The sequence below is a fragment of the Mastomys coucha genome, unplaced genomic scaffold (genome assembly GCF_008632895.1).
Source record: "Mastomys coucha isolate ucsf_1 unplaced genomic scaffold, UCSF_Mcou_1 pScaffold4, whole genome shotgun sequence".
NCBI lineage: Eukaryota > Metazoa > Chordata > Mammalia > Rodentia > Muridae > Mastomys > Mastomys coucha.
In genome coordinates, this window is record NW_022196910.1 from 45,011,219 (window position 1) to 45,023,066 (window position 11,848).

Below are 11,848 nucleotides of genomic sequence, written 5' to 3' on the forward strand. Positions count from 1 at the left end.
ATAATAACTGCTTACTTGTCTCCAGATATATTTCAAATTGTGCCTGCACTCTGCTGCAGCAGTTGTGGGTTTGACCAACAAACCTGCCTACACCACATTAAATAAATCTAATGGTTGCGTAATTTTGTCATTGCTAATGTCTATGATATAAAGCACAGATTACACCTAAAATTTCCTCTGCTCAAGCCTTAGCTGAGAAAACCCATAAAAATGAAAATGACATTCCGAGAGCCATCAGAAAACCACCGCAGAAGCCAACTTCATAAAATACACTGGGTCATGAAAATTTCATAAGCAATTTAAAGAGCTGGGCATGTCGCTCTAAGGAGAACTGTTTGTACCCCATGTGTGTGAGGCCCCATGTTTCATCCTCAGAACACAATGGGGGGGGGAAGCAGATTAAATTAAGAGAAATTCAAAAGCCATATGTAAGGATTGCAGAATCTAGGCTGTCCTTGACTCCGTTAATATGCAAAAGATGCTTAAGAGTAGGACAGGTCCTGGAATTTTTATCATCAGGATGGTAATTACTAGTCAGAATTTTCTCCAAGTCCTGTAGATAGGTTTTAATGGCCCATCATATGGATGAGAAACCAAGACTTAATCATCCAATCTATGGTGACGTTGAAGTCCGTATCCTCGTTTACCTGCTGCCTTCTGGTGTCAGGCAGCTCCCAGCTCCTTAATGAATATCACATTTCAGCCAGAGAAAAATTTCTCATGTCTATTTGATACTCATTTGTGTTTCCAAAGTATGCTCCTTCTCCAAGGCCCATTGGTCTCTTCTGTGAATTTCTTCTATTACTGCTATGCTACTCATTCGATACTTACTATATTCATCGCCTGCCCTGAGTTGTCTCTGTGTCCCCTCCATCGTGTGACCCTTGAGAACTGAGACTACATCCCATACTTGTTTGTAGGCACCATATTGCTTGGGCCATAAATAAGAAGTTAATGTCATTTCAGAAGACTTGGCAATCCTGGTAATAGACTCTACAGCAGATATGGAGGGCCTGTGACCTGTGGAAGGTATTTAACTGTCTTTGTTTCTGTCTAATTATTAAGCTTTAAAACATAGGGCTTTAAAGAAGTATTTAAAATAGGGGGTCAGGTATAAAATGGAAGGATGGTATAGCCCAGCGGTAGAGGATGGGGCTCCCATTTGTGAGGCCCTAGCCTTGCTCCAGCAGGGCAACAAGTAAATGAATAAATAAGAAAGGAAGGAAGGAGCATAGAGAAGCGGCTGGGCAGGCTGGCTTGGCATTTGTAACTTCACATGTGGGCATATGAACTCCTCTCACCTTGAGGAGTTTACTTGGAGTTCTTTAGTGAGTAAGAACTGCAGAAGCTGTGTGATAGGGCGGTGTGTGATTAAACAATGCAAAGAAGACAGTGCCCACCACAGAAGAGGTACACCGTAGCTGTTAGCTACCATCCTGCAGAGGAGCTCAGTCAATGTGGCTCCCTGCTGCCCACTGTGATACAGTGTTCACTTTGTGCAAACTGTAGGCAGTCCACAAGTCCTTAGATAGTCACTGTCTTTGTTTCTGACAGTCCCCAATAAGGACCGCTTGTGTTCTGCATTTGTTTCTATTTGTGTGTGTATGTTATGTGTGTGTGTGTGTGTGTGTGTGTGTGTGTGTATGTGAGGTCATAGGTCAACCCTCAATCGAGGATGTCTTCCTCAATTCCTTTCCCCATCTTCTTTTGCAGACAGGGTGTCTTATTGAACCTGAGACTCACCGGTTTGCCTAGCAAGCTCCAGGGCTCCTCTCGTCTCTGCTTCCAAAGTGCTGGATTTCAGGCACCATTACTGCACCCAGCTTTCCTTCCTTCCTTCCTTCCTTCCTTCCTTCCTTCCTTCCTTCCTCTCTTTCTCTCTTTCTCTCTCTCTCTCTCTCTCTCTCTCTCTCTCTCTCTCTCTCTTTCTTTCTTTCTTTCTTTCTTTCTTTCTTTCTGGTTTTTCGAGACAGGGTTTCTCTGTGTCGCCCTGGCTGTCCTGGAACTCACTCTGTAGACCAGGCTGGGCTCAAACTCAGAAATCCGTCTACCTCTGCCTCCCAAGTGCTGGGACTAAAGGCATGCGCCATCACCACCCGCTTCTTTCTTTCTTTTTTTGTGGATGTTGGGGATGTAAACTCAGCTGGTCTGGAACTAGAGAACTCACGCCTAGCTGAGATGACAGTTAGACGCCACCATCGATGGCAGATGACAGTCCTGCACCACCATTGATGACTTCTGTGGTTTCTTTTTGTCAGTCATCTGTAACCTGAAATTATGTAGTTATTGGGAACAGTACCTTGATACTCAGGGCATGTGTTCACTGATATGGCTTTGTTTGTTTGTTGAAACAGTGTCTCACTGTGTAGCTTTGGATGGCCTCAAGCTGAGCTCTTCATCAGGGTGGCCTTGAACTCATAGCGATCTGTCTTTCTCTGCCTCCTTAGTGCTGGCATGTATGCTATCGTACCTGGCTCAATGTGACTTCAAGGAAGCTCAGAAAGGAGGCCTATTTTAGTCCACACACACTGAAAGCATGGTTTCAAGCTTTCTCTCCGTTAGGACTATTCAGCATTTGTATTGATCTCTTGATTTTTCATAGTGCATCCGTGTGCAGTCTGCCTTTTGCTGGCTGGCCTTAGTCGGTTTGGGTTATACCTTCCTCAAAGCTTCTTCCTGGGTCCTTTTCTTGACTACTTTTTTTTTTTTTCTGGGCAATTTTGTAACTCTGCCCTGCTTTTCTGTGCCATCTAAACACAGTGACTCAGCTCCAGGGGCAGCGGCAGTTGACTCCTGGAAAGCTTACCCTGGCTGACCTCTCCAAACTCGTCTTCCTCCAGGAATCCATCTCCAAGGGCAGGGCATCAGCTCCCTAAGCGGAAATATGATGCTTCCTTCTACTTGGTCCATGCATTCAACCTGTCAAACTCCTATTGATCCTACCTCTGAGCTCACTTGAATCCCAGCCCTCGTTTCTTTCCATAGATGGCTTAGTCTATGTATTTTCACATTTGCCACCTTTCTGTCCATTCTCTAGTTGTAAGTATTTGTGTGTATGTGGTTCATGTATGTTTATATGCTTAGGTGTATTTTATTGGATTTGTGTGTATGTGGTGCATACATGTATATATGTTTATATGTATTTATGTACATGTGGTACATGTATGTATATATGTTTGTCTGTTTTATTATATTTGTGTGTATGAGGTGTATGTATATGTATATGTTTATGTATATTTTATTGTATTTGGGTATATGTAGCACATCTATGTATATATATTTATGTGTGTTTTATTGTATTTGTGTGTATGTGGTGCATGCATGTATATATGTTTCTATGTATGTACATTTATGTGTGTATGTCTGTGAAGGTCAGAGGTCAATATCAGGAGTCCTCTGTTACTTTCCATCTTTCTTGAGACAAATTTTCTTACTAAACTTGTAGCTCAGTTATTGGCTGGCCAGGGGGCAGTAATCTTCCTGTCTCCACCCCATGCAAAGCTCTGGAGTTACAGTAGACTTTTTACTTAGATATTCAGGTCTCAAGCAGGTGACTAGATCCACTGAGTCATCTCTGCAGAGTCCTCTAGTGAAAATCCTAAAAAGAATGTTTATTACAGAAATCTGCAAATATACATAAATAGAAAAGACCAATGAACCTCTTTGTTGTCCCTGGCCTATTTTGATATTTAATTTCATTTTGTTAATCTCAGAGTGAAGAATAGTCAAGGCATTATTTTATTTCGCTTGAAAGTCATTCAGTGTCATCTCCCACAGATTATAAGCACAAATATATCCCACAGAAATATAAGCACAAGCTGGACGTAGGGACACATGCCTGTGATCCAAGTAAGCTCCTTGGGAGGCTGAGGCAGGAGAATTGTGAATTTAAGGACAGCTTGTGTAATACACAGGGACAGCAATAGCATCTCACAGCAAACAAACACATCCAATATAATGCCACCGTCACATTTAGCAGAATCAAAAGTGAATTTTGAGCACCATCTATTTATTATTTAGTCTATATTTGAAATTTCCTGATTGTACCAAAGATGACTTTGATTTGTTAGCTCATGATCCAAACAGATTGAAGTACTTCACATAATTGTTGTGCTTATTAGATATTTTTTTAATCTCACTACTCCGTCTGTTGAACAGGTGTTGGTTTGTGTGTGGGGAGCGGGCGGGAGAGAGAGAGAGAGAGAGAGAGACAGACAGACAGACAGACAGAGACAGAGACAGAGAGATGCATTTTTCTAGATTTTATACAAATGGCAGCGCTTCGGGCCAGCATGAGCATTTGGTGATAAAAAGCTTGTAGTTTTCACACTGTGTGTCTCAATGAAGTCAAGAGTAAGAAAGTCGCCAGGCAGTGGTGGTGCACTCCTTTAATCTCACCACTTGGGAGGCAGAGGCAAAGAGAGGCAGGCGGATTTCTGAGTTCGAGGCTAGCCTGGTCTACAGAGTGAGTGCCAGGACAGCCAGGGCTACACAGAGAAACCCTGTCTCAGAAAACCAAAACAGAGAGAGAGAGAGAGAGAGAGAGAGAGAGAGAGAGACCACGGAGGGAGGGAGGAAGGGAGAGAGGGAAGGAGGGAGGGAGGAAGGGAGGGAGGGAAGGAGGGAAGGATGGAAGGAGGGAGGGAGATTAGAGAGAGAACGAGCCACAAATACATCCCACGTGGGTATTATCTTATGTGGAGAAAATATACACAACAATAGGAAATTATCCCCCCCGCCAACTTCAGACAGGACGTTGCTAGTTACTAACCACCTAACCACTGCTACATGAAACCGCCACAAGTGGTCCCTTCACAAACCCGCTTACGGGTTGATGAGGCAGAAGCTAGAGAGAGACTCCTGCTCTTTCTATCTGGCAGGGGTTTTGGAGAAATAAATAATATGATGACTAATGAAGGATAATTTAAGTAGGAAAAATAACCTATTAAAAGATGATTCTCGGAGACATCTTATCAGATTCAAAAAGGATCCTGCCCACACGTGTAGGCTCTTTTGGCTTAAGACAATATAGTTAAGAAACCAGTTACTCAGTAGGGTTCTGATAAAAGTTTTAGTAATTTTTTTTTTTTTGAGACAGGGTTTCTCTATGATCTGGCTGTTCCAGACTCACTTTATAGATCAGGCTGGCCTTGAACTTACAGAGATCCACCTGCCTCTGTCTCCCAATGCTGAGATCAAAGGAGTGTGCTGCCATGCCTAACAAGTTTCAACGATTTTAACAGTAGCAAAACCCCCAGTCATCTAAAGATACATATTATCCCAGACCTGCTCCAGGTGCTTCCCCGCTGATGCTGCCCTGGTTGCTGCTGCCTCCGTTTTTGCTTTGAGAGCTACATCCTTGTGCTTTTATTTCTTTCAGACTGGCATGTACATCACGAACGTGTTCATACATTTCCTTCCTGCTTTGCAGCAGACCTCAGAACCACAACTTTTTTCCTCTAGCACCCCTTTTCTCTTGTAATCGACTTTATCCAAATTCTTTAGTGGTTGTTACATCCTTAGTGCTTAAAAAGGGGAAATAAAGCGTTAGAGATCTTGGTAGCCCAGGGAAGGAAGTTATGTTTAAAATCTCTTTGGGCAGCAAAGTTTATCTGTTTATTACATGCCTGCCTGCATGTAGCTATATTACCCAAGCTGGGAGCCACCCCAGCCTCCTGCTGTTCTCCAGGTAGTTAGCTTAAGAGAACAGATAAGAATCACCTCTTCCCATGCTGGAGATTTGCACAGTCACAATTGATTCATAAACTATGTTCTTCAACAAGCACAGAGACAGTGGCAGTCTTTGTAGACCAGTGTGAATGCACTTAATGCCACACCCAACAGTACTCAAAGGTGGCCAAATTAGTTACTTTGGTTGTGTATGTCTTATCCAAATTTAAAAAAAAAAAGTTGTAGGGCTTTGGCATCCCCACTGGTATGGAAGTTCGGTGGGGATGGCACTTGCCTGATGACTTGAGTTGTAGCCTCAGTTTCTCCTTGATGGAAGGAGAGAACCAACTTCAAACAGTTGTCCTCTAACCTCCACAAGGGGTATGTGATCAGTCGTGTGTGTGTTGTATATAAATTTTTATATATTATATCACATGTAGTATATATTATACTGTTTATACATAGATTAGTAAATCGATATATCAGATATTTAGATTCTAGAAAGCTAAGCTTAAAAGGAGACTGCATAATTCCCTGTGAGAACTCACACTACCTTCTTTTTTTTTCAATTACTATATTTTTCCCACACTTTTTTTTTTTTAAGATTTACTTACTTATTTTATGTATATGAGTATACTGTAGCTGTCTTCAGATATACCAGATCCCATTAAGGATGGTTGTGAGCCACCATGTGGTTGCTGGGAATTGAACTCAAGAGCAGTTGGCGCTCTTATCCACTGAGTCATTTCTCTAGCCCCTTCACACTACCTTCCTTTGAGTTTCTTTGCCTAAAATAAAGGGAGGGGTAGCAAAGTTGCGTGTGGTACCACATAGCTATCTGTACTTCTAGCATTCAGCTTGGGACACATGGGAAAGGCGTTTCTTTCTTTCTTTCTTCCTTTCTTTCTTTCTTTCTTTCTTTCTTTCTTTTTTCGAGGCAGGGTTTCTCTGTATAGCCCTTGCTGTCCTGGAGCTCACTCTGTAGACAAGGCTGGCCTCGAACTCAGAAATCCGACTGCCTCTGCCTCCCAAGTGCTGGGAGGAAAGGTGTTTTTTAAGAAACAAAATAAGGGCTGGAGAGATGACTCAGCAGTTAAGAGCACTCACTGCTCTTCCAGAGGTCCTGAGTTCAATTCCCAGCAACCACATGGGTGGCTCACTCTTCTGGAGTGTGTCTGAAGACAGCTGCAGTGTACTCATATAAATAAAAATAAATAAAAATCTTTATAGGAAAAAAGAAATGAAATAAGAACAAGAAAGAACCACCCATCTCATAAACAGGGGGAGTTGGATTCTTGCATCTCAGCCACCTCTGGTGTCAAGTCTGCCCTGTCCAGTGCAACAGTCCTGTTGTGGCTGCCCCAGGGTTTTGAATCTGAAATCTTTCTCTCTTCCTGCCTGCTCTTTGTCTGAGCAAGCATCAGAGGCACTATGGCACCAGGGGAAATACAGGAGACAGACCACGTGACAGGAACCTAAGTCTGGCTCAAGTTCACTATGGCTAACACACCACAGTTACAGATGTTGCTTAGCAGGACAAGTCCCTCATGAAGGAGGTAACTATGTAGCCCATCACTGTTGCAACTGATGCCAGACATACATCCTTGCAGCTCTGTAAGCAAGTCATTTACTATGAATGAGACTATGATGTTCAGATGTGAATGGCTTCCATAGGTTTATATATTTGAATATTGTGTCCCACTTGATGATACTGTTTGGGAAGGACTAGGAGGTTTGGTCTTGGAAGAGGTGGGACCAGGCTTTGAGCACTCTCTGCCTCTTGCTTGCAGCTTGACATGTGAGCTCTCAGCAGTCCCTGTGGCTGTGCCTTTGCTCTGCCATTGTGGACTCTAACCCTCTGAAACTGTCACCTCAATTAAATTCATTCTTTAATACATTGCCCAGTAATAGGAAACTGACCAAGATATGGAGAGGAGCAGCAGGAACTTAGCAGTGGTAGTCTATCTGTTAGCTATGGATTTGAAGGATCAAATTTAGATATCAATAAATGTTCGTTTGTCAAGAACATCTGCGGTCCCTACAGAAGGCTGCCTTAAAATAACCTCAAGGACAGGACAACCACTGTGGAAGTGCTACCGCAGCCAGCCATCACACTGTGTGAACTGAGTGATGGTGGTCATAAAGGACTGGAGAACAACCCATCTAGAAGACTTTCATCTTCACATCAGCTGAAACCTTTACTGAATGAGGAAAAATACTTGAATCATGTCAATCCAAGTTATTATCTGAGTTCTGTGACTTTTCTTAAAAGAAAGGTAAAATGTTGCAGTATTATATAATGCTACAGTTACTATTTTTAACACTTGTAATAAGCAGCTTTATAGTATTGAAGACTCATCTCATGGCTTTATTCTAAGCATGGGTTAAAGGATATGTAAAACTTTCTTGACCTTAAAAAAACAATTTAGGTTTCATTAAGAAAAATACCGCTGGGTGGTGGTGATGCATGCCTTTAATCTCAGCACTTGGGAGGCAGAGGCAGGCAGATTTCTGAGCTCAAGGCTAGCCTGGTCTACAGAGTGAGTTCCAGGACAGCCAGGGCTACACAGAGAAACCCTGTCTCGAAAAACTAATAAATAAATAAATAAATAAATAAATAAATAAATAAATATAAAAAAGAAAAAAGAAAAACACCCTGTACTCAGGAGGCAAAAGCAGACTGAGTTCCAGGATAGCTAGGGGCTACATAATGATATCCTGTCTAAAAAAAAGGAAAAAAGGGGAGGGCAGGGGAGTATGGTATGGAGAACAAGAATAGAATGCATTGGATGAGCATGTGAATACTAAATAAAATATCCCATTGATAATTATTTGCACACTGCTTTGCCCACAGTCAGAGTCAATGAATGCTAGCTACTATGATTTTATTATAATTTACTTCTGTGAGTTTTTTTTTTAAAAATCAGTCCATGTTTACATTCCTTTTTTTTAAAAGGTTGATGTTTTTATTATTATTTCCAACAAAGTGTATTCATATGTGTATTTATGAATATAAGTACAGGGTCTCCAGATCTGGAACTACCTTGGTTGTGAGCTGGCAGATATAGATGCTGGGAACCAAACTCTGGCCTTCTCCAAGAGCAACATTTGTTCCTAACTACTGAGTCCTAGTGGGACTCAGACTCCACATTTATATTTCTTAGTGCTATCGTTGTTGAGAGTGATTTCTGAATTCACTACAGCTATGAAGGTGTCTGATTGCAAGGTTACTGATGAACTTGACATTCTGATGAGCCAATGGCGTTTGATGGAAACAGTAAAGGTATTAGAATAACTAAACAAACACCTTGCTTTGCTTGGCAGGCAACAATTCAAAGAGGAACAGATTGCTGAATACTCTGAAGGTTCAGGCTGGTTTTCGGTTGCTTGAAACTATTTGCTGTGTAATCTAAGTCGCAGCTACGGGAGAATTTCCTCTAGTCTAGTTCATGATTTTTTAGTAGAAAGCAGGTGCTAAGTACGTATCTGCTGACTCAAGTACTTTCAAAACAATAATTGAGAAACATCTCTGTTAAGTGCGATCCACTTGACAATCATTTGTGTGTGAGGGAGAAACGCTAGAGAGAACTGTAGAGCCACCGCCTTTGGTAAAAGCTAAAGCAACCAACACAGGGGAGTTAGTGTGTTTGTCATCTTATAAACGAACTTCCCACCTCAAGGCAGCTGTCATCTGTGGGTCCCTTCTCAGACTGGAGAGGCTCACAGATCGCCTGCAGTGAGCCAGAACCTGGAGAGAAGGCTCTGACATCAGTCTGTTCGTGCCTCTTCTCTCAAACCAAAACTCCTTGCCACACTAGCTGCTGGCACTGGTGCCTGGCAGTCACTTTCTCAGCTGCTGAGTGTTCTGAAGTCACCCTTTGGAATTCCTGTTGTCACTGTTGGGATCTAGCAGTGGCTCTTTGCTCTCAGCTAAGGGGAAGTGAATCACAGAAGCACAACAAGGATCCCATTGCCCAGAAAAATTCCTTCCTCTCTCTCTCAGCTAACCTGAAATGGCACTGTTGAAACCGGTCCAGGTTAGGAAGACAAGAGTGCCCTTGTCATCAGAAAACCCTGGTTACAGTACACCCTTGCCACCTGAGCGGGAGAGGAGGGACTGAGTTCCCTTCAGCTCTCTCCTTAGCACAGGTTAGTGTGTCAGATAAGGTAAATTGTCCTGGGGACGGCCTTGAGCAAGCGCCACCAGTCCTCGTGGGGAAGGCTTAGTGAGGTCTGAAGGGTCCTGAAATTGTGCCGGGGCGAGGCTGTGTTTGGACACAGAGTGAGCCTCAGCCACATTTCCTGTAGTAATGATGGCTTGTTGCAAGTAATAGATTGTTCAGAAGTCTCTTATGCAGAACAGGAGTGTGCTAGAAAGATAGAGACATCCCAGGGAGCCACGGAATTATTGAACAGCTAGGCCCCAGGAAGGAAAGTCCTAGGGCTGTGGCCATAGTTCATGGAGGTCCCAGCCTGTGACCATGCAAGTGGCCTGACTTGCTGTTTCAGAATTCAAGTGACAGTGAAAATATGATGTGTCTAGTTGACAGTGTGCTGTGAGCTTCCTTAGTCGTGTCTGGCTGTGAGGACAAGAGGGAGGGGCCCAAGGGGAAGTTGATGCAACAGAAACTGGAACCTCCTATATTCAGACAGTGGCTGGAGTGACTCTGAACTAGACCTCTGCTGCGTACCCGTGGCGACTGATCTTTGCTGGCAGTCCTTAGGGGACATTGCTCAGAGGTAGCACATTGTGGTGGCTAGGACTGCATCCTTTGAGCTAGATTGCCAGAGCTCAAATCCCAGTTCTGCCACTTCCCGGGTAACTTAACTGTGTTTGCTCTCTTAAACTCAGGGTGCTGATAATCACAGTACCTGCCACATGGGACCCTTCGTATAAAATGAATTAATACCAGGAGAGAGCTTAAAGCAATGCCTGGCTGATGGCACACCCTTGATCAATATCTGTTATTTGGTTTTCAGTGCATCAGGCTATTTACAGATCTCATCAGTAAATATGGATTCACTTAAAAAAAAACAGCAGTACAACATGGAGTTTTATAAAAGAAGGGGGCCATCACGCAAACACTGTGCAGTGAGATGTTTGTTTAGGTAATGAGCATAAATATGAATGTAATATACTTTAAAAGGTAGGGGAAGGTCTATTAAGATGTACAAGCAAAGGACTGAAGGAAAAAATAAACGTAACCCAAAAGGAACAACCCATAAAAGAAACCACTGATAAATAGGATCACATCAAATTTTAAAACATTTGCTCTTCAAAAAAGTACTTTTAAAATTTTTATTTATTTATTTATTTATTATATGTGAGTATTTTGTAGCTGTCTCAAGACACACCAGAAGAGGGTATTGGATCCCATTACAGATGGTTGTGAACCACCATGTGGTTGCTGGGAATTGAACTCAGGACCTCTGGAAGAGCAGTCACTGCTCTTAACCACTGAGCCATCGCTCCAGCTCAAAAAGGTACCATTAAAGAAAAGAAAATATAGGGGCTGGTGAAATGGCTCAGTGGGTAAGAGCACTGACTGCTTTCCAAAGGCCCTGAATTCAAATCCCAGCAACCACATGGTGGCTCACAACCATCTGTAATGAGATCTGACGCTCTCTTCTGGTGTGTCTGAAGACAGCTACAGTGTACTTATTTATAATAATAAATAAATCTTTGGGCCAGAGCAAGTGGGGTTGACTGGAGCGAGCAGAGATCCTAAATAGTCGATTCCTAATAACCAGATGAAGGCTCACAACCATCTGTACAGCTACAGTATGTACTCATACATAAAATAAATAAATCTTAAAAAAAAAAAAAAGAAAATACATGCTACAGATCAGAAGAAAGTACCCACTGGCTTGTGAGATGGCTCAGTAGATAAAGGCACTTGCTACCAAGGCTAAGGACCTAAGTTCAAGCCTCAGGATGCACATGATAGAAGGAGAGAACCAGTTCTTGTAAGTTGTCCTCTAACCTGTGGCAAGTGTATGTATCGCATACCATAATAAATAAACGTAATAAAAATGTCAAAAAGAAGATATTTGCTATTCACATATATGGTTAAAGACATATCCAGAATAAAAAAAGAAGATATTTGCTATTCACATATATGGTTAAAGACATATCCAGAATAAAAACAGAAAGCCCACCACAGCTCAACAATACTAA